The following is a 22,750-nucleotide window of genomic DNA, read 5'->3' as shown; positions in this document are numbered from 1 at the left end:
AGGTGTGTGTTGTCCCCTCATCCCCATCCTGGTATGCATGGCCTCTTCATCCCCATCCTTGTATGATGGCTCCTCATCCCTATCCTGGTATGCACGACCTCCTCATCCACATCCTTGTATGATGGCTCCTCATCCCTATCCTGGTATGCATTGCCTCCTCATCCCTATCCTTGTATGATGGCTCCTCATCCCCATGCTCGTATGCATGGCTCTTCATCCCTATCCTGGTATGCACGGCCTCCTCATCCCCATCCTGGTATGCATGGCTCTTCATCCCTATCCTGGTATGTGTAAGGTACTAGCAGTAACGCAGGATGCAGTGACGGATGGGAGGCAGAGCAAGGGTTAACAGGTTTATTTACAGGGGAATACTCCACGCAGGGAGGTAAAGAGTAAAACAGAATAAATGGCAAAGTGGAGTACAACTGTTCAAATAACAACAGTTCGGTAGCAAGCGTATCAGGAAGTCCCAAAACTACAGCTCCTGCTGTGAACGCAATAACACCTGCAACGGCGGGTGCAATGTCTTTTCCTGAATGATGCTGTAGTCGATGGTCCGTTTTCTGGCGGCAGTGGTCGGTCTCCGGTACTTAACACTGCCCCTAGTTCATATACTGCTGTGACTAACAGAGGTACGGGCCACAGTCCTGTACGAGCCCAACGTGGCTCCTAAACTATCTTCAATGGAAAAGTCAGGTCACAAATCTCTGGGCAACTATCTGCTGACAACGTCAGGGCACAAATGTCAGTCTCATATGCGGTCTCTCATGAGCAGCGCTTGTACGGTACTACCGGTCATGTAATGTACAGCACCCGGTTCTGTGGCAGTCACTGGACACACACTGCGTGTCTCGCTCTCCCTGGTCCCGGCTGTTGGCGGCAGGCAACGGCGGACGCTGGTCTGTGTGGCACTGGTGCTCCCAGGACTGAGCACTCCTCTCTGTGGCTGCTGCAACACCTGGCTCGGCTCTGCTCTTTGGGCACGGCTCTGCACTGCTCTGGATGGCTCTGCTCCACACGGCTCTGCTCCGCACGCGATAGAGGCTCCTTCTATACGGCCCATCGCCACGCCGGTACTCTCTGGTGGGGCAGCAGAGCTCAATGCTCTGCGTGCTACTCCTTGTGCTGCCCTCTGCACTGCTCTACGCCATCGCCAGACTCTCCTGCTTCTGCTGCGCACCCTTTACAGGCTTTCCCCGCCTCCCTTCATCAGCAGGAAGGTCTGGCTCATTCAGGTTTCCCCCAGGCAGCAGGGGAAGGTCCGCCCCCTTCAAGCTTCCCCCGGGAACAGAGGATGCATCCTTTTTAGTTCCAGAGCCGGTGTAACAGGTCAGATTAACCCCCCACCCAGAATATACCAGGGGTTAAAGTGGCCTAGGCCAGATTATACCCCAGGTATATTCTGGCCTAGGCCAAACTATACCCCGGGGTATAAATTGGCCCTGTGTGCTGCCTGGGGCCTTGTGAGCTGCCAGGGGCCCCTGTATGCTGCCTGGGGCCCCTGTATGCTGCCAGGGGCCCCTGTATGCTGCCTGGGGCACCTTTGTGCTGCCTGGGGCCCTGTACGCTGCCTGCAGCCCCCGTGTGCTGCCTAGGGCCCCTGTGTGCTGTCTGGGGCCCTGTGCGCTGCCAGGGGCCCCTGTGTGCTGCCTGGGGCCCCTGTGTACTGCCTGGGGCCCTGTGTGCTGCCAGAGGCCCCTGTATGCTGCCAGAGGCCCCTGTGTGTTGCCTGGGGCCCTGTGCACTTCCAGGAGCCCCTGTGCACTGTTAGGGGCCCCTGTGCGCTGCCTGGGGCCCAGTGTGCTGCCGGGGACCCCGTTCACTGTCTCTGCCCCTCCATTTACTGCCTGGGGCTCCATTATTATGTATATCACTCAATGGTTCTCAAAAGCCTGAAAAATCTGATCTACAGCAGCTGGGGTATATTCTGGCCCAGAGGGGTATAAACTGACCTAGACCACTTAAACCCCGGTGTAACAGGCCAGATTAACCTCCCCACCCAGAATATACCCGGTGTAACAGGCCAGATTAACCCCCCCGCCCAGAATATACCCGGGGTTAAAGTAGCCTAGGCCAGATTATACCCCGGGTATATTCTGGCCTAGCCCAAACTATACCCCGGGGTATAAATTGGACTAATCCAGTTTATACCCCTCTGGGCCAGATTTTACCCCGGGTATATTCTGGCCTAGCCCAAACTATACCCCAGGGTACAAATTGGACTAGTCCAGTTTATACCCATCCAGGTCAGAATATACCCCAGCTACTGTAGATCAGATTTTTCAGGCTTTTGAGAACCATTGAGTGACATTCTTAATAGCGGGGCCCCAGGCAGCACCCAGGGCCCCAGGCAGCACACAGGGGCCTCAGGCAGCACACAGGGGCCCCAGGAAGTGCACGAAGCCCCAGGCAGCGCACAGGGGCCACATGCAGCGCATGATTAAGGGTGCTTTGTCACCAGAAACGCGTTGATCTTGTTTTTAATTTTATTGCTGCTGATGTTTTTCATCCTTCACATTATATGAATTTAAGTGAATAAAGCCGAAAAAAATATTTTTCACCACATCGTTGAGCTGGACTTCCTTCCTTTTCCAGCACACGGAGTGGCAGAGACAGTGCACAAGGGAGTGGAAAAGGCAGCATGCAAGGGGGAAGAGACAGTGAACAGGGACCCAGGCAGCACATAGGGCCCCAAGCAGCGCACAGGGGGGCAGAGACAGTGCACAAGGGAGGGGGAAGTGACAGTGTGCAAGGGGGGGGAAGAGACAGTACGCTGGGCCCCTGTGCGCTGTCTCTGCCCCCTGTGCGTTGTCTAGGATCCCATGTGCGCTGTTTGGGACCCCCTGTGTGATGTCTGTGGCCCCGTTCTTGAGTATATTAAAGACTAAAGCATACTAAAGATCAGATTTTTCAAGCTTATGAGAACCATTGAGTGATGTACTGAAGAACGGGGCCCCAGACATCGCACAGGGGCCCCATACATCGCACATCGCAAAGGGGCCCTAGACATCTTAGGCTAGTTTCACATTTGCGCACGGCTGTGTATGTTCTTAGTGAAGCCCCGCCCACTGCCGTGCCCGCCAGTTAAGCTCCGCCCAGGTACGCATGCGGCCTGCGTACCCTATCTTTATCATTGGGTACGCAGGCCCTGCGGATGTTTGCGTTTGCGTCCGCATGTGTTGTTTTGATGATTCGGTGAGCGCAAGAAAATCCAACTTGTTGCCTTCGCCGCGGGTTGCAGCACCGTCAAAAGAACGTGGGCGGAGCTTAACCGACGGGGCGCAGCAGTGGTCACGGCTTCACTGAGAGCGTACGCATGCGCACGGCTGTAGGCAAATGTGAAACTAGCCTTACAGGATTGAGTGATATACTCAAGAGCAGGGCCCCAGACATCGCAAAGGGGGTCCCAGACAGCGTACAGTGGGTTCCAGATAGCGCACAGGGGACATGCGCTTTGTCTATTTCCCCCCTTGCACGCTTTTACCCCCTTGCTCACTGTTTCTGTCCCCCTGTGCGCTATCTGGGACCCCCTGTGGGCTGCCTGGGGTCCTGTGGGGTGCCTGAGGCTCCTGTGGGCTGCCTGGGGCCCCATGGGCTGCCTGGGGTCCCTGTGGGCTGCCAGGGGTCCTGTGCGCTGCCTAGGGCACCGTACACTGTTTGGGGCCCCGTGCACTTCCTGTGGCCCCTGTGCTCTTCCTGGGCCCCTCTGTGCTGCCTGGGGCCCCTCTGTGCTGCCTGTTGCCCTGTGCTCTTCCTGGGGCCCCTGTGCTCTTCCTAAGGCCCCTCTGTGCTGCCTGGGGCCCTGTGTGCTGCTTGGGCCCCTGTGCGCTGCCTTGGGCCCTGTGTGCTGCCTGAAGCCCCTGTGCGCTGCCTGAGGCCCCTGTGCACTGCCTGGAGCCCTGTGGGCTGCCTGGGGCCCTCTGGGCTGCCTGGGGCCCCTCTGGGCTGCCTGGGGCCCCTCTGTGCTACCTGTTGCCCTGTGCGCTGCCTGGGGCCCCATGCACTTCCTGTGGCCCCTGTGCTCTTCCTGGGGCCCCTCTGTGCTGCCTGGGGCCTCTCTGTGCTGCCTAGGGCCCTGTGCGCTGCCTGGGGCCCCTGTGCGCTGCCTGGGGCCCCTGTGCTCTTCCTGGGGCCCCTCTGTGCTGCCTGGGGCCTTGTGGGCTGCCTTGGGCCCCTGTGCGCTGCCTGGGGCCGTGTGCACTGCCTGTGGCCCCTGTGCTCTTCCTGGGGCCCGTCTGTGCTGCCTGTTGCCCTGTGCGCTGCCTGTGGCCCCTGTGCTCTTCCTGGGGCCCCTCTGTGCTGCCTGGGGCCCCTCTGTGCTGCCTGTTGCCCTGTGCGCTGCCTGAGGCCCCTGTGCTCTTCCTGGGGCCCCTATGTGCTGCCTGGGGCCCTGTGGGCTGCCTTGGGCCCCTGTGTGCTGCCTGGGGCCCTATGCTTTTCCTGTGGCCCTTGTGCTCTTCCTGGGGCCCCTCTGTGCTGCCTGGGGCCCCTCTGTGCTGCCTGTTGCCCTGTGCGCTGCCTGGGGCCCCTGTGCTCTTCCTGGGGCCCCTGTGCGCTGCCTGGGGCTCTGTGTGCTGCCTTGGGCCCCTGTGATCTGCCTGGGGCCCCATGCTCTTCCTGTGGCCCCTGTGCTCTTCCTGGGGCCCCTCTGTGCTGCCTTGGGACCCTCTGTGCTGCCTGGAGCCCTCTGTGCTGCCTGTTGCCCTGGGCACTGCCTGGGGCCCTGTGCTCTTCCTGGCTCCCCTCTGTGCTGCCAGGGGCCCTGTGTTCCGCCTTGGGCCCCTGTGCGCTGCCTGAGGCCCCTGTGGGCTGCCTGGGGCCCCTGTGGGCTGCCTGGGGCACCATGCGCTGTTTGGGGCTCCGTGAGCTGCCTGGGGCACCTGTGCTCTTCCTGGGGCCCCTCTGTGCTGCCTGGGGCCCCTCTGTGCTGCCTGTTGCCCTGTGCGCTGCCTGGGGCCCCTGTGCTCTTCCTGGGGCCCCTCTGCTGCCAGGGGCCCTGTGTGTTTGCCTTGGGCCCCTGTGTGCTGCCTGGGGCCCCGTGCACTTCCTGATGCCCCTCTGTGCTGTCTGGGGCCCCTCTGTGCTGCCTGGGGCCCCTCTGTGCTGCCTGTTGCCCTGTGCGCTGACTGGGGCCCCGTGCACTTCCTGTGGCCCCTGTGCTCTTCCTGGGGCCCCTCTGTGCTGCCTGGGGCCCCTCTGTGCTGCCTGGGGCCCCTCTGTGCTGCCTGTTGCCCTGTGCGCTGCCTGAGGCCCCTGTTCACTTCCTGGGGCCCCTCTGTGCTGCCTGGGGCCCTGTGTGCAGCCTTGGGCCCCTGTGTGCTGCCTGGGGCCCCTGTGCGCTGACTGGGGCCCCGTTATTAAGAATGTCACTCAATGGTTCTCAAAAGGCTGAAAAATCTGATCTACAGCACCTGGAGGGGTATAATCTGGACTAGTCCAATTTGTACCCCGGGGTATAGTTTGGGCTAGGCCAGAATATACCCGGGGTATCATCTAGCCCAGAGGGGTATAGTTTGGGCTAGGCAAGAATATAGCCGAGGTATAGTCTGGCCTAGGCCACTTTAGCCCCGGGTATATTCTGGGCGGGGGGGTTAATCTGGCCTGTTACACTGGGTATATTCTTGGCGGGGAGGTTAATCTGGCCTGTTACACCGGCATGCAAGGTACCCGCGGTCTGGTCGACCTCCCTACATATGCATGGCTCCTCATCCTTATCTTTGTATACATGGCTCTTCATCTCTATTCTGGTGTGCATGACTCCTCCTCATCCCTATCCTAGCATGGATGGGTCATCATCTATATCTTGGTTTGCATGGCTCTTCATCCCTATTCTGGTAGTCATGACTCCTCAACCCTATCCTTGTATGCATTGCCCCATCAGAAAAACATAAAAAAATTAAACCATTCTATTTACCATTCCTGTGCTCCCTGGCAGCATATGGTTCCGGTGCCAGCAGCTGCAGCGATGGGGCGTTCATGTGTGCCCGCTACTTAAGGGAATTAATATTTACTGCCCTCCATGGCTATGATCATCCCGCCACTGCAGGAAGCCGGGAGCTGCGACTACCATACCCGCTGTTAAAGAGAAATGAATATTCACTGCCAGCACAGTGAATATTAACTTGTCTTTAGCAGCAGGCACTGGCTTTAGCTGCAGCAGCCGACTCCTGCCTCCTGTGACCTGCTGCTCTGACGCTGCTGCTCCCCCACCATCTTCTTGGACCCTCACCCGAGTATAAGGCGAGGGAACACTTTTTCAGCACAAAAATGTGCTGAAAAACTCAGCTTATACTCGAGTATATATGGTATTTTTTTTCTTGACTGATGTGGATTATGTGTCCTCCATCATGCACAGATCACCCCAAGTATTGTACCTGCATAGTTGAAATGCAGGCCTTCGTTGGTGCTCTACACTCTGCCATACTAAAAACAGAGCAACGTCATGCATTGACACCAACTTCACTCGCGGGTTAATAGGTGTCAGTGTTGGTGCATAGGCCTTTCTCTCCCTTACCATTATCTATTTACTCTTCTGTCGCAAAAAATGCATAGTGAGTGCCATGCTGTGAATTGAAGCTTCGGCAAAGAGGTTAGAGGTAACTGTAATTGCTCTGGGCAGGGTGGATAAAAATCAATGTTTTTTTTTAAAAAAAATCAAAAAAATCGGATTTTTTTTATTTAAATCGGATTTTTTTCAATAAACTGCTTTTTGAGGAAAATATTTTACCATCCAAAGGTTCTTCCATCATGAGATAAAGCTGAGTTGTTTAACTCAGTAGAATAAAGGCTGTATATGTGTAACATTCACAATGCCATGCTCTTCCAGAGGTTTCTGTAGGATTAGTGGGCAGTTTCTCTCCTATATTATCACAGACGCTCGCTTTACTTACGCAGTTCTCAAAACTGAATTTGACTCTGCAGAGGTCCCAGCCTCTTCTTCATGGCAAAAATGTTACAACATGAACAGAGTTGAGAAAAAGACCTTAATCCTATTGTTCTACAAACCTATGAATACAGAATCAACCCCTTCAGTGCCAAGTCCAAGAAGTTAGACAATATGTTTGATTGTTTGGAGAGGAATAGATCTGCACAACACAAGAAGAATGTGAATCTAAGTGTGAGGAGGAGGAAGGGCAAGCAGACAAGAAAATGAAAGTGAAACTTTGAGCACAATACTGCAGCATAGCCACAGACAGACAAGTCTGGATCTGTTTGTGTGTATGATACGATCTGAGGTTTATTACATTCTTTCCTTATAATGGCAGCAGGCCGTAAAAGAGACCCAGTTTGGGAATATTTTAATGAAGCTCCTTCGCCTATCGGTAAGGCAGGCATGCGTGCAAAATGCAAACGATGCAACAAAGAGATGCAAGGCCTGGTGGCGCGAATGAGGCAACATCATGAGAAGCGCGGTGATGAAGATGACCAAAGAAACACTTCTGAACAGGCAGGATCTTCAGGTTGGTAAACATTTTTATTGAATCCTATTTCTAAAGACTGAACTGTCATGTGTGAGAAAAATTATATTTCTTATTATTACTGCATGTTACTGTCATTTGGTACAGTTATGAAGAAAAACAAATATTCCTTTTGGGGCAGGGGCAGTGATGTGTTGTGTACAATAAGCAGAAATTGTATAAACAATAAAATAACAGCATTGACTTTTTTTGTTTAGGGGAATTCATGGATTCTGGAAACTATCCACCTCCAAGATCACCATAATCCTGTTCTACTGTTTCAGAGTTATCCATCCAGGATAGTGCTTCATTAGCAGCAGCATCATCATCAGACACCCACAGCCACATATCACCATCACCCAAAAGGAAGAAAAAACCTTTACCTCCTGGAACCACCATAGATAGGTTTGTGATAAGAACTAGCAGATTAGAAAAAGAGTTGATTGATGAAAAAATTGCCCAGTTTATATATGCAACAAACTCTTCTTTCCATCTGACTGAGAACCCACATTTCATTAATATGGTTCAGTCACTGAGACCAGGATACAGTCCACCCAGCAGAGCTGATGTTGCAGGGAAACTGCTGGATCAAGTGTATGACAGAGAAATGGAGCAATGTGCCACAGCTCTGGAGGGTAAAATTGTTAACCTAAGTATTGATGGGTGGAGTAATGTCCACAATGATCCTATTGTATGTGCTTGTATAACAACAGAAGAAGGTAAAGTCTTCCTTGCACAAACAACTGATACGTCAGGAAATGCACACACAGCAGAATACTTACAAGAAGTGGCAGTAAAAGCTATAACGACATGAGAACAAAAATTCAAATGTCTAGTACGCAGTTTGGTCACTGACAATGCTGCAAACGTATCCAAGATGAGAAGAGATTTAGAAGAGCAGGGTGGGAATACAAAGCTGCTAATAACATATGGTTGCAGTGCTCATTTGCTGCACCTCTTAGCCAAAGACTTAAGTGTTCCAGAAATAAAGGCTAATGTTGTTGAAATTGCTAAATACTTCCGTAATAATCATTTTGCTGCAGCAGCTCTGAAAAGGATGGGTGGAACCAAGCTAACGCTCCCACAAGATGTTAGATGGAACTCTGTGGTGGACTGTTTTGAGCAGTATATCAAAAACTGGCCTATTCTGATGACACTTTGTGAAGAAAATCGAGATAAAATAGATGGCACTGTCACAGCCAAAATCCTCAACATTGGGCTTAAGAGAAATGTTGAACATATGCTGAGCTTCCTGAAACCCATCTCTCAAGCTTTAAACAAAATACAGAAAAATAGCTGTTTTACTGCGGATGCTGTTGAAATTTGGAAGGAACTGAGTGAACACTTAAAAACAGAACTACACATGGACAGAATTAAATTACAAGCAGTAAACAAACGAATGGGACAAGCACTGACTCCAGCTCACTTTTTGGCAAATATTGTCAATATCCAATATCAGGGTCAAAACCTAAGTGCTGAGGAAGAGGAGTTAGCTATGACATGGGTATCCAGCAATCATCCATCTTTAATGCCAACTATAATAAACTTCAGAGCTAAGGGGGAACCATTCAAGAAATATATGTTTGCTGAAGATATTTTAAGGAAGGTCACACCAGTAAACTGGTGGAAGTCACTTAAGCGCTTGGATTTAGAGACTGTTCAAGTAATGATTTCACTTTTAACAGAAGTTAGCTTCTTCTGCAGGCGTTGACAGAATATTCTCTTCCTTTGGACTCATTCATTCTAAATTGAGAAATCGGTTGGGACCCAATAAAGCAGGAAAGCTTGTTTTTCTTTTCCAGATTATGAATAGGAACAAAGAAGAAGATGATGATGAAGATGACGACAAGTGAGCTACAGAGGACAGCAGGGACAGTAGTATTTAAGTTTTTCATGTGTCGGCTGGGCTGACAGTCTAAGTTTCTTAAAATATATATATATTTTGTTTAGCCAAATTAGTTAACAAACATGGATGTTTGTTTAACCCCTTCACCCCTAAGCCTGTTTTCACCTAACTGACACGGCCAATTTTTACAATTCTGACCACTGTCACTTTATGAGGTCATAACTCTGAAACGCTTCAACGGATCCTGGTGATTCTGAGATTGTTTTCTCATGACATATTGTACTTTATGATAGTGGTAAAACTTCTTCGATATGACTTGCATTTATTTGTGAAAAAAAACAGAAATTTGTTGAAAATTATGAAAATTTCGCAATTTTCAAATTTTTCATTTTTATGCCCTTAAATTAGAGAGTTATATCACATAATATAGTTAATAAACAACATTTCCCACATGTCTGCTTTACATCAGCACAATTTTGGAAACATAATTTTTTTTTGTTAGGGAGTTATAAGGGTTAAAAGTTGACCAGCGATTTCTCATTTTTGCAACAAAATTTGCAAAACCATTTTTTTTACGGACCACCTCACACTTGAAGTGACTTTGAGGGGTCTATATGACAGAAAATGCCCAAAAGTGACACCATTCTAAAAACTGCACCCCTCAAGGTACTCAAAACCACATTCAAAAAGTTTATTAACCCTTCAGGTGCTTCACAGGAATTTTTGGAATGTTTAAAAAAAATTGAACATTTAACTTTTTTTTCACAAAATTTTTACTTCAGATCCAATTTGTTTTATTTTACCAAGGGTAACAGGAGAAATTGGACCAGAAAATTCGTTGTACAATTTGTCCTGAGTACGCCGATACCCCACATGTTGGGGTAAACCATTGATTGGGCACATGGCAGAGCTCGGAAGGGAAGGAGCGCCATTTGACTTTTCAATGCAAAATTGGCTGGAATTGAGATCGGAACCCATGTCGTGTTTGGAGAGCCCCTGACGTGCCTAAACAGTGGAAACCCCCACAAATGACACCATTTTGGAAAGTAGACCCTCTAAGGAACTAATCTAGATGTGTGGTGAGCACTTTGAACCTCCAAGTGCTTCACAGAAGTTTATAATGTAGAGCCGTAAAAAAAAATTAATATTAATTTTCACAAAAAATGATTTTTTTGCCCCAAATTTTTTATTTTCCCAAGGGTAGCAGGATAAATTGGACCCCAAAAGTTGTTGTGCAATTTGTCCTGAGTACGCTGATACTTCATATATGGGCATAAACCACTGTTTGGGCGCATGGCAGAGCTCGGAAGGGAAGGAGCGCCATTTGACTTTTCAATGCAAAATTGGCTGGAATTGAGATCGGAACCCATGTCGTGTTTGGAGAGCCCCTGACGTGCCTAAACAGTGGAAACCCCCACAAATGACACCATTTTGGAAAGTAGACCCTCTAAGGAACTAATCTAGATGTGTGGTGAGCACTTTGAACCTCCAAGTGCTTCACAGAAGTTTATAATGTAGAGCCGTAAAAAAAATTAAAAAATTAATATTAATTTTCACAAAAAATGATCTTTTTGCCCCAAATTTTTTATTTTCCCAAGGGTAGCAGGATAAATTTGACCCCAAAAGTTGTTGTGCAATTTGTCCTGAGTACGCTGATACTTCATATATGGGGATAAACCACTGTTTGGGCGCATGGCAGAGCTCGGAAGGGAAGGAGCGCCATTTGACTTTTCAATGCAAAATTGGCTGGAATTGAGATCGGAACCCATGTCGTGTTTGGAGAGCCCCTGACGTGCCTAAACAGTGGAAACCCCCACAAGTGACACCATTTTGGAAAGTAGACCCTCTAAGGAACAAATCTAGATGTGTGGTGAGCACTTTGAACCTCCAAGTGCTTCACAGAAGTTTATAATGTAGAGCCGTAAAAAAAAATTAATATTAATTTTCACAAAAAATGATCTTTTTGCCCCAAATTTTTTATTTTCCCAAGGGTAGCAGGATAAATTGGACCCCAAAAGTTGTTGTGCAATTTGTCCTGAGTACGCTGATACTTCATATATGGGGATAAACCACTGTTTGGGCGCATGGCAGAGCTCGGAAGGGAACGAGCGCCATTTGACTTTTCAATGCAAAATTGACTGGAATTGAGATCGGAACCCATGTCGTGTTTGGAGAGCCCCTGACGTGCCTAAACAGTGGAAACCCCCACAAGTGACACCATTTTGGAAAGAAGACCCCCTAAGGAACTTATCTAGATGTGTGGTGAGCACTTTTAACCCCCAATTGTTTCACTAAAGTTTAGAATGTAGCGCTATGAAAATTAAAAAATCATTTTTTCTTTCCACTAAATGATGTTTTAGCCCGCAATTTTTTTTCCCCAAGGGTAACAGGAGAAATTGGACCACAAAAGTTATTGCACAATTTGTCCTGAGTACGCTGATACCCCATACATTGGGGGGAACCACTGTTTGGGCGCACGGCAGAGCTCGGAAGGGAAGGAGCGCCGTTTGAAAGCAGACTTAGATGGATTGGTCTGCAGGTGTCATGTTGCATTTGCAGAGCCCCTGATGTACCTAAACAGTAGAAACCCCCCACAAGTGACCCCATATTGGAAACTAGACCCCCCACGGAACTTATCTAGATGTGTTGTGAGAACTTTGAACCAACAAGTGTTTCACTACAGTTTATCACGCAGAGCCGTGAAAATAAAAAATATTTTTTTTTCCACGAAAATTATATTTTAGCCCCCACATTTTTATTTTCCCAAGGGTAACAGGAGAAATTGGACAACAAAAGTTGTTGTCCAATTTGTCCTGAGTACGCTGATACCCCATATATGGGGGGGAACCACTGTTTGTGCGCACGGCAGAGCTCGGAAGGGAAGGAGCGCCGTTTGAAATGCAGACTTAGATGGATTGGTCTGCAGGTGTCATGTTGCATTTGCAGAGCCCCTGATGTACCTAAACAGTAGAAACCCCCCACAAGTGACCCCATATTGGAAACTAGACCCCCCACGGAACTTATCTAGATGTGTTGTGAGAACTTTGAATCCCCAAGTGTTTCACTACAGTTTATAACGCAGAGCCGCGAAAATAAAAAATATATTTTTTTCCACGAAAATTATATTTTAGCCCCCGCGTTTTTATTTTCCCAAGGGTAAGGCTGGTTTCACACTTGCGTTTTTATCTGCATGCGTTTTTTTAAAAAACGCATGTGTGAAAAAACGCATGTAAATGCAGTAAAACGCATGCGTTTTTTAGACGCATGCGTTTTTATAGAAAAACACAAGAAAACGAGAAAAAACCAAAAAACCCTAACCCTACCCCAAACCTGAAATACGTGGCACTGAAATACGTGGCACTGAAATACGTGGCACTGAAATACGTTTATATACGTATATACGTATATAAGTGCCACGATATTTCAGTGGCCACGTATATAAGTGCCACGTATATAAGTGCCACGTATATAAGTGCCACGTATTTCACGTAAATGCCACGATATTTCAGTGCCACGTATTTCACTGAAATATCGTGGCACTGAAAGATGTGGCACTGAAATACGTGGCACTGAAATACGTGGCACTGAAATATCGTGGCACTGAAATATCGTGGCACTGAAAGACGTGGCACTGAAATATCGTGGCACTGAAATATCATGGCACTGAAATACGTGGCACTGAAATACGTGGCACTATGACTGTCAGAAAATGTTCATTAAAAGGCTAGGGGTGAGTTTAGGGGTAGGGTTAGGGTTAGGATCCCTTTATCACCTTGATGGTGGTGGGTGACTTTCAGTGTGTGTTCTGGTTTTTTTCTATAAAAGCGCATGCGTTTTTAACGCAAACAAACGCGTTGAGATCGGACGCCATGTCGCCTTTGGAGAGCCCCTGATGTGCCTAAACAGTGGAAACTCCCCAATTCTAACTGAAACCCTAACCCCAACCCTAACCCCAGCCCTAACCCTAGCCCTAATCCTAGCCCTAACCCTAGTCCTAACCCTAGCGCTACTTTCACACTAGCGTTTTTTTGCATACGTCGCAATGCGTCGTTTTGGCGAAAAAACGCATCCTGCAAAGTCATCTGCAGGATGCGTTTTTTCCCCATAGACTAACATTAGCGACATATTGACACACGTCGCAAGCGTCGTGCGATGGTTGCGTCGTGTTGTGGCGGACCGCCGGCAGCAAAAAACGTTACATGTAACTTTTTTTGTGCCGACGGTCCACCATTTCCGACCGCGCATGCGCGGCTGGAACTCCACCCCCACCTCCCCGCACCTCACAATGGGGCAGCGGATGCGTGGAAAAACAGCATCCGCTGCCCCCGTTGTGCGGCGCTTCCACAGTATGCGTCGGTACGTCGGGCCAACGCAGCGTGACGGCCCCGTACCGACGCTAGTGTGAAAGTAGCCTAACGGGAAAATGGAAATAAATATATTTTTTTAAATTGTATTATTTTTCCCTAACTAAGGGGGTGATGAAGGGGGATTTGATTTACTTTTATAGCGTTTTTTTGGCGGATTTTTATGGTTGGCAGCCATCACACACTAAAAGATGCTTTTTATTGCAAAAAATAGTTTTTGCATCACCACATTTTGAGAGCTATAATTTTTCCATATTTTGGTCCACAGAGTCATGTGAGATCTTGTTTTTTGCGGGACGAGTTGACGTTTTTATTGGTACCATTTTTGGGTACATGACATTTTTTGATCGCTTTTTATTCCGATTGTTGGGAGGCGGAATGAACAAAAATCAGCAATTCCTGAAAGTCTTTTAGGGGGGGGCGTTTATACCGCTCCGCGTTTGGTAAAAAAGATAAAGCAGTTTTATTCTTCAGGTCAGTACGATTACAGCGATACCTCATTTATGTAATTTTTTTATGTTTTGGCGCTTTTACACAATAAAAACTATTTTATATGAAAAAAAATTGTTTTTGCATCGCTTTATTCTGAGAGCTATAACTTTTTAATTTTTCTGCTGATGATGCTGTATGGCAGCTTAATTTTTGCGGGACAAGATGACGTTTTCAGTGGTACCATGCTTATTTATATCCGTCTTTTTGATCGCGTGTTATTCCACTTTTTGTTTGGCGGTATGAGAATAAAGCGTTGTTTTTTGCCTCGTTTTGTTTTTTTTTTTTTACGGTGTTCATTGAAGGGGTTAACTAGTGATATAGTTTTATAGGTGGGGTCGTTACGGACGCGGCGATACTAAATATGTGTACTTTTATTGTGTGATTTTGTTTTTATTTAGATAAAGAAATGTATTTATGGGAATTTTTTTTTTTTTCTTTATTTAGGAATTTTTTTTTTTTTTTTTTTTACACATGTGCAAAATTTTTTTTAAAAACTTTTTTAATTTGTCCCAGGAGGGGACATCACAGATCGGTGATCTGACAGTGTGCACAGCACTCTGTCAGATCATCGATCTGACAGGCACTTTGCAGAGGCTTGCCGGCGCCTGCTATGAGGAATTCTCAGCAGACGCCGGCAAGCAGAGTCATCTCATGACCCGGAAGGAGTCCCGCGGCCATCTTGGATCCCGTCCCTGCGCGATCCCCCTCTATGACGCTGTCACTATTGACAGCGGCATCAGAGGGGTTAAATGCCAGCGATCGGCGATAGCGCCGATCGGGGGCATTGCTGCAGGGTGTCAGCTGTCATATACAGCTGACACCCGCACCCGATCACCGCGGCGCTCAGCGTGAGACCGCGGTGATCGATGCGCCGTACTAGTACTGCGGCTGTCAGTAATGCAGTGCCGGCAGCGCAGTACTAGTACGGCGCATGTCGGGAAGGGGTTAAGCAAATAACTTATGCTGTAATGTTGTTATTGTTTCAGTTGAATAAATCTATTTAAATTGTTATTAAGGTCAGGATTATTTTTCTCCTTCCTAAGTACAACAGAACAGTGGTGTCCAAATATGAATGATTAACCCATTAAACTGGGGAGAAAAAAGTAATATAAAAAGTTATTCTAAAAATCTTCATCTACTTGCATGTTAAAGTAGCAAGAACTAGTTTAGGTAGAAACTTTGATTTAAATCACTGATTTAAATCAAGCCTTACTGACTAGCGATTTAAATCGTGATTTAAATTGTGATTTAAATCAGTTAGATTTAAATCAAATCCACCCTGGCTCTGGGCATGACTGAAAGCCAGCGGCTCTTGGTAGGAATAAGGGTAAGTTCACACAGGACTTTTTTGCTGCGTATTTTTGCTGCGTATTTTTATGCTAATCTAGGTGCGTTTTTTTGGTGCGTATTTGGTGCGTTTTTTGGGTAAGTTCACACAGGACTTTTTTGCTGCGTATTATTGCTGCGTATTTTTGCTGCGTATTTTATGCCAATTTTCAGCTGCTTACAGATGCGTTTTTTGTGCGGTTTTGGTGCGTTTTTGCAGCGTTTTTTCCATCACCCGTTCAAGTCAATGGGTGAAAAAACACTGCAAAAACGCAGCAAAAACGCTGAAAGAAGTGACATGCCCTATGTCCAAAAAACGCAGCAAAGCAGAAAATACTGATCAAACAAAAACCCAATGTGTGTGCATGAGATTTCTGAAATCTCATAGGCTTTGCTGGTACTGTAAAAAGCAGCTGAAAATTTGCATAAAAAACGCAACAAAAATACGCAGCAAAAAAGTCCTGTGTGAACGTACCCTAAAGTTGTTTTTTCTCCTGTGTGCTGCACTTTCAGTACATTGGCCTGGCGCCTTCACAACGCTATTAACCTGCAAATTAACCCTATGTCTGCAAGCAATTAGCATTACCTGACCTGACAGGTTCCCTTTAAAAAACAAATGAATACATATTAATATATATCCACGCAACCATTATAGCTTGAAGGCATCACTATTAAGACTCCCTTCTTAGTTCAGGGTACATTGTGACAAAATTCCTATGTGTTTTGGTCTGATGTCATACAGGAATACTGATGATATTGAAGAGGCAGCTTGAGGGCAGAGAAGAATGTTGAGGAGACAGCCTGAGAGCAGATAAGAACACTGAGGAGATTGCCTGAGGACAGAGAAAATTGCTGAGAAAATGGTCTGAGGACAGAGAGGAGTGCTGAGGTGACAGCGTGAGGGCAGAGAGGAGTGCTGAGAAGGCAGTCTGGGCGCAAAGAGGAGCTCCAAGGAGACGGCTTGAGAGCAGAGAGGAGAGCAGAGGAGACATTCTGAGGGCAGATAGGAACACTGAGAAGACATCCTGAAGACAGAGATTTGGTCTTTGTCTGTAGCCCTAGGTTGCCCAACATTACACTGGACACTTCTGTAACGGGAGTGGTGGAGCGCTTTGAGGGGTGTGACTAGGTGAGCACCTAACTTTTCACTAGTGCCCCTGATGGTGGGGTTAGGCTTGGCTCCCAATGGACACCAGGTGCTACTCTAGGACAGACCCCAGATACTCGGCGGCTAACCTCCAAGGGACAGGTAGTTGCAATGGCTCAGTAGGAGAGTATGGCTGATATATAGACTGCCATGACAGATCTGGCTGATATACAGATTAGCAAGGCAGGTGCAGCTGGGTCTGGCTGATATACAGACTGGCACAGGAGGTGTAGACAGATCCGGCTGATATACAGATTGGCATGGCATGTGCAGGCAGGTACTAGCAAGGAGGTTAGGGACGGACAGATGAAACTAGCAGAACTAGCGGGTACTAGCGGACAGGGACCTGAGAACCAACAACCATGTAGGGAAGAATCTAACAACATTGCACAGACACAAGGTATATGCAGGTGGAGGTTCCTTAAATATTGTCTCCCATCCATTGGCTGGGGATACTTTAGGATGGTGCGCGCATCTCCTTTAAGAAGGAGGGAGCTCGCGCACCCTAAGCGCAATGCCTGAGGATCTGCACACACTCTGGGCAGCAGACAAAGAAGAAGTAGGAAGAGTGGGATGGGGACACAGCGGTGAGTGAGTCGGTGTCTCTGCCTGGGAGATGGGCAGCGTGCAGGGAAGCCGGCTCTACAACTTCAATTACACAGCTCACACCCATGTCCACTCCTCCCCACCACCACACCCATTCAGAAATGCCCATCACATTGTTTTATGCTTTATCCAGGTATGTATAATCCCCCATTCCTGGTATATATAATCCCCCATTTCTGGTATATATAATCTCCCATCCTCGGTATATATAATCCTCCATCCCGGTATATATACCGTATTTTCCGGCGTATAAGACGACTGGGCGTATAAGACGACCCCCCAACTTTACCAGTTAAAATATAAAATCTTCTTAAAAGTCGGGGGTCTTCTTATACACCCTATGTCGTCTTATAGGGCCGGTGAATATGTGCCTTTTGGGGGGGGGGGGAGTGATCCTGATGACGAGGCGGCGTCTCACAGGAAAGTGAGTATCCCCCATTACCTTATCGTAGCGGTGCAGCGTGGGGGTCTCAGTGCTGGGAGTGGCGGCGGCGGCTGCTGTGCTCTGGTGCGGCGGCTGCTGTGCTCTGGTGCGGCGGCTCCTCTTCTGTGTGGGGCCTCTGTGCTGTGAGGTGGCGGTGGCGGCGGCATATCTTTATCCAGTTGGGGCTCCTCCGGCATCTCCTTAGCCCTGGAGGCCCCGCCGCAACTCCATCGGTGCAATGCAGCGGCCATTTTCCCGGAGGCAGCTCAATAGGTGCGATGCGGTGGCCTCCGGGAAAATGGCCGCTGCTCAGATTCAGATCTCGTCCCGAAATCTCGGGACACGAGATCTGAATCTGAGCAGCGGCCATTTTCCCGGAGGCCACCACATTGCACTGATGGAGTTGCGGCGGGGCCTCCAGGGCTAAGGAGATGCCGGAGGAGCCCCAACTGGATAAAGATATGCCGCCGCCACCGCCACCTCACAGCACAGAGGCCCCACACAGAAGAGGAGCCGCCGCACCAGAACACAGCAGCCGCCGCCGCTCCCAGCACTGACACCCCCACGCTGCACCGCTAGGATAAGGTAATGGGGATTACTCACTTTCCTGTGAGACGCCCCCTCGTCATCAGGATCACTCCCCCTCCCCACCCACCATATACACCGGCGTACAAGACGATTCCCGGCGTATAAGACGACCCCCGACTTTTAAGAAGATTTTCGGGGGTTAAAAAGTCGTCTTATACGCCGGAAAATACGGTAATCCCCCATTCCACCATCCCTTGGATGCAGACTTTTAACTCAATCCTGGAGACCCCTATTAATAAACTAAGCTAAAATTATGAAAAAAAAATACATATACACACAAATACACAGATTATTTACAGGATTTGTCAACCACCAGAAAGCTGATAATAAAAGATCTTTTAATTGTTTTACATATTTTTCACTGCACCCTACTGTACCTGAGTCTCCCTGGAAGCTGCAGTAAGGGTATATGCCCAAGATCTGGATGTAGCAGTGCGTTGGACGCAGCATATTATTTGCTCTGTCAAAAACACTGCATTCTATTGAATTCAGGTAAAGCTGCACGTGTTCACTGAACTATGCGGATTTGCTGCATTCAATACAGATTCTAGTGGTCTAATTTCTCTTGCGGAGACTAGCGACTCCGCAAAAGAAATTGACATGCTGCGGTCTTCAAAGACATGCCACATGTCAGTGTCCACAGGTGATCCGCAGGTGCACAGACATGCATAGTGGACTTGGGATTTCTAGAAATCCAATCCATTATGCTGTAACAGCTGGCTGCTCCGGGTTTGACGTTGCTTCAGTATCCAGCGTCAAACTCGGAGCTTCTCCTGATCATGTGCACACAGCCTAACAGAGAGAAGTCCCCAGCAGAGCTGACTTGGGTGTGCAGCTAGGACCCAGGAGCTCTGCCAGGCAGGCAACTGCCATGTGATAGTGCAACACCCGCTAGAGCCGTGGGGTACTCGGAACTGAGTTGGATGGTCCTTAAAGGGGTAGTCATGGCAGCAGTGACCCGATCCTTGGCCCTGGGCGCGCAATTAAAAGGGATGGATGTTGGAAAGGAATAAAGTTTGTAGGGGATAAGGGTAATGTTTGTGACACCACCTGTGGTACTTGTCCAGGGATGGCCGATGCTGCTTAAAGGGACCTCTGGGGAAGATGGTGACACAGCTGAGATGTTTTGGCTCCCCACAGGTGGAGCGGGGGACCCCAGGGCTACCAGAACAGTCTATGAGGGATTTTAGATGCTGGGGTGCAGGAACAATTGGAGGACACGGGACTGTAGTTTCTTTACCTTTAATTGTAGGTGCAGTCCAGAGCACAGGTAACAGGTGGTAATGGGGATCCGGGCAGCCTGGAAGCAATTCAGAATTCCCCTAGCCAGGTGGGATTGGAAGCCTCCCTACTTTGCTGCTCCTGGGTTCCTGATGCTTGTAGTTCTCCTCAAGTCCCTTTCTCAGATTGTCCAATTAGTGAAACACTACCCACATGGCAGGCAGCTTGAACCTGTTCCAAGTGTCACTCCCTCGTGGTGACTCCGGGCTCTGGTATACGGCTGTGTTTTCGGGTGTCAGTTGTGGCAATCTCCTGTCCTCTGGACTTGGCTGCCGGGCCTGTAGTTCCCACACAACCACAGACTCCGGTGTCTGCTCTGTTGCGCTTAATCCTGGGGTGAGCTCAGTCGCAGCTCCACTCCCAGGCTTCTCCTCACATGCTTCCTCTCCCTTCACTGTCTCACACTGAACTCTTCACTAAACTGACTAACCCCATCTCCAGGCCAGAATTTTTAGGGAAGCTACCTTGAAACTGGGTTTAGAGCTCCTCCTTCTGGTATAGAGTCAGGAAAGGTGTTGTATGCCAGCGTATCTGTTAAGGGAATCCTTTCTTGCTTCCAGGCATGGCATCACACCCTGTGAGGGAGGCAATGCCACTGTGGCAACCAGACTCCTGAGGTGCCACATTAGCATGGCCAATGGAAGACACAATTGTCTCTTTTGCGGGCACAACATTTGATCACCAGTGACATGAAAGATTATCTTAATCTTTCATGTCACTGGTGATCAAATGCTGTGTCTGCAAAAGAGAAGACAATTGTGTCTTCTCCTCAGGGTCACCCATAGCAGCAGCAGCTCCTATATGTTCCATTGTGGCTACTATCTGAGTCCTCGTGTGTGCCTACTTCTTCATTGCTGTCATGATATGCAGTTACTTGGGGACTCAGAGAGCAGCCACAGTGGAGCACACAGGAGCTGCTGCTGCTGGAGGTCACTGTTCTTCTTGCTCTGGCTGCAGAAATTACCTCAGTCCAGGAGATCGTAAGCAGGACGATGAGCTGAGCTCTCTGAACGAGGAGATTAGGGGGAAATAGAGGGGGTGTGTCCTGATACAAGAGGGGGAATGTCGGTTACTTCTCACTAGCACAGTGTGGAAAATGAAGCGCCCAGCTGAGACTATGGGGCGGAGTCTCAAAATCGCGAGTGACCTGCTGTATATGGGACGGTTGGGAGTTATGCAAGTAATCATAACTTTGTTGCCCAATTTCTTAGGTCTGTAAGCCCAGGAAAACTTAGACAGGGGGCTCATACAATGCCCAGCACAAAATAACTCAGAATGTACTCAGTACCAGGGGCGGACATATCATTGGTACATTCTGCGTAACCCCACGGGCGTCCAAAGGGAATGGGGGGCATCTTCAAATCAGCAAGCAGGTTCCGTTAGGCTAAGTTCACACTTGCGTTTGGCTGGTTTGCGTATGGCTGCGTACTTTATCCTTTTGCTCCGCCTATGCTCCGCCTACTTCTGCATGAATCCTTCATCATCCTGCGTACCTATCTTTAACATTGGGTACACAGGGACATGCGTTGTATGTGGATGCGTCCGCATGCGGCGTTTTGAAGTGCCCGCCGACCGCTAGAAAATGCAACATGTTGCGTTCGGTGGGCACGTCAAAACACCGCATGCATACAACGCAGGTCCCGGCGTACCCAATGTTAAAGATAGGTACACAGGACGACGCAATATGCATGCATGCAGAAGTAGGAGGAGCATAGGCGGAGCTTACGAGAGGAAGTAAGCAGACCAGCCAAACGCAAGTGTGAACCTGGCCTTACAAATACAAAGAGGGGCCAATATATTGTTCCTGCATAGGGGCCTTATTCTGTCTGGACTGGGTCTGCCACTGCTCAGTACATTACTGGATATACACGATATTTACATGGCACACACATATAGATATATAACGGTTATGTCAAAATGAATGCACAATTTTATTGATGGGATCTACCACCATTCTCTTACATAAGGGGAAGTATATGTAATATGTACAGACCATACACATACCTAATGCAGGGCCAAGAGAGAGTCCTTGTGTCATGCCAATCACAGTCTGTCAGGTTTGTCTTGAACACTCCTTTAAGCTTTTTTCAGTTTTGCATTTTGAAAAAGTGTTACTTCACATTCACAGAAAGAAGTTACACTGTTTCTACATTTGCTAGCTGTGAATATCTAAATGTAGAATAAATATTTGGAAGTTTGATATTTTCCGTTAGTGCTGATGTGAATCTACCCATGGCACACTGCGATTGCCTTATTGTGCATTGGTGGCTGTGAGATCTAGATTGACTCAGCTCCTGCATAGCAGAGAACAGTGCTCGTGTAGTCAGCTTGAGGCCAAGCAAAGGAGATTGTGACCTGCTGCTGAAGCAGTAGTTGGTGAGCTCCTAAGTGCATATTACGCTATTATCACAGTGGTCACTGTAGTAAAGCCTTTATAAGCATTTACAAATTGAGGCTTGTATATTGTGATCATTGCAGTAAACTCTTGAACTGAAGTACTGTAACAAGAAAAGTGTTGGTGTTTGTTATCTCTGGGTACAAACAGAGAAACATAGTGCATAGCTGTGGCTAATTTAATTTTTTTAAATTTGTAATTTGTCTAGTATCAAATTTATAGCTAAAGTTATAGGTTTTATTGGTAGGAAATGAAAGCTATGTATTTGTATATGACTTTTAAGCATGATGGTGCCACATTGTCTGTGCATAGAGATGAGCAAAGTAGTGATAAGGCTGTGTAGGTGCTTTTCCCCCAACTAAAATAATATTTTTTTTGTAGAAGTCATATGCAAATTAGGCTGAAATTGCAAATTGGGGTAGAGGGGTGTGTGTTGATGCACTTGGATGAAGCAGTTAAACCACCCCAGTGCCTTGGCAACTTGATTCACATATAGCTTCTATGCTGGATTTCTCATGACTGGCACATTAGATCTCTACAAAAAAATGTATTTTTTTTAATTTGAGGATTGAATACCTACAGTATGTTGTCATACAAATGCATCCATATGTAAAAACATACTGACATGTTCCCTTTAACCCCTTCACCACCTTGGATTTTTCTGTTTTTGAGTTTTCATTTTTTGCTCCCCTCCTTTCTAGAGCCATAACTTTATTTTTCCATCAATATGGCCATGTGTGGGCCATGTGTGGGCTTGTTGTTTTGTGGGCCGAGTTGTCCTCTTGATTGACACCATTGGTTTTACTATATAGTGCACTAGAAAA

The sequence above is a fragment of the Ranitomeya variabilis genome, chromosome 1, assembly GCF_051348905.1.
Source record: "Ranitomeya variabilis isolate aRanVar5 chromosome 1, aRanVar5.hap1, whole genome shotgun sequence".
Classification (NCBI taxonomy): Eukaryota; Metazoa; Chordata; class Amphibia; order Anura; family Dendrobatidae; genus Ranitomeya; species Ranitomeya variabilis.
Note: the sequence above shows the minus strand (reverse complement) of the source record.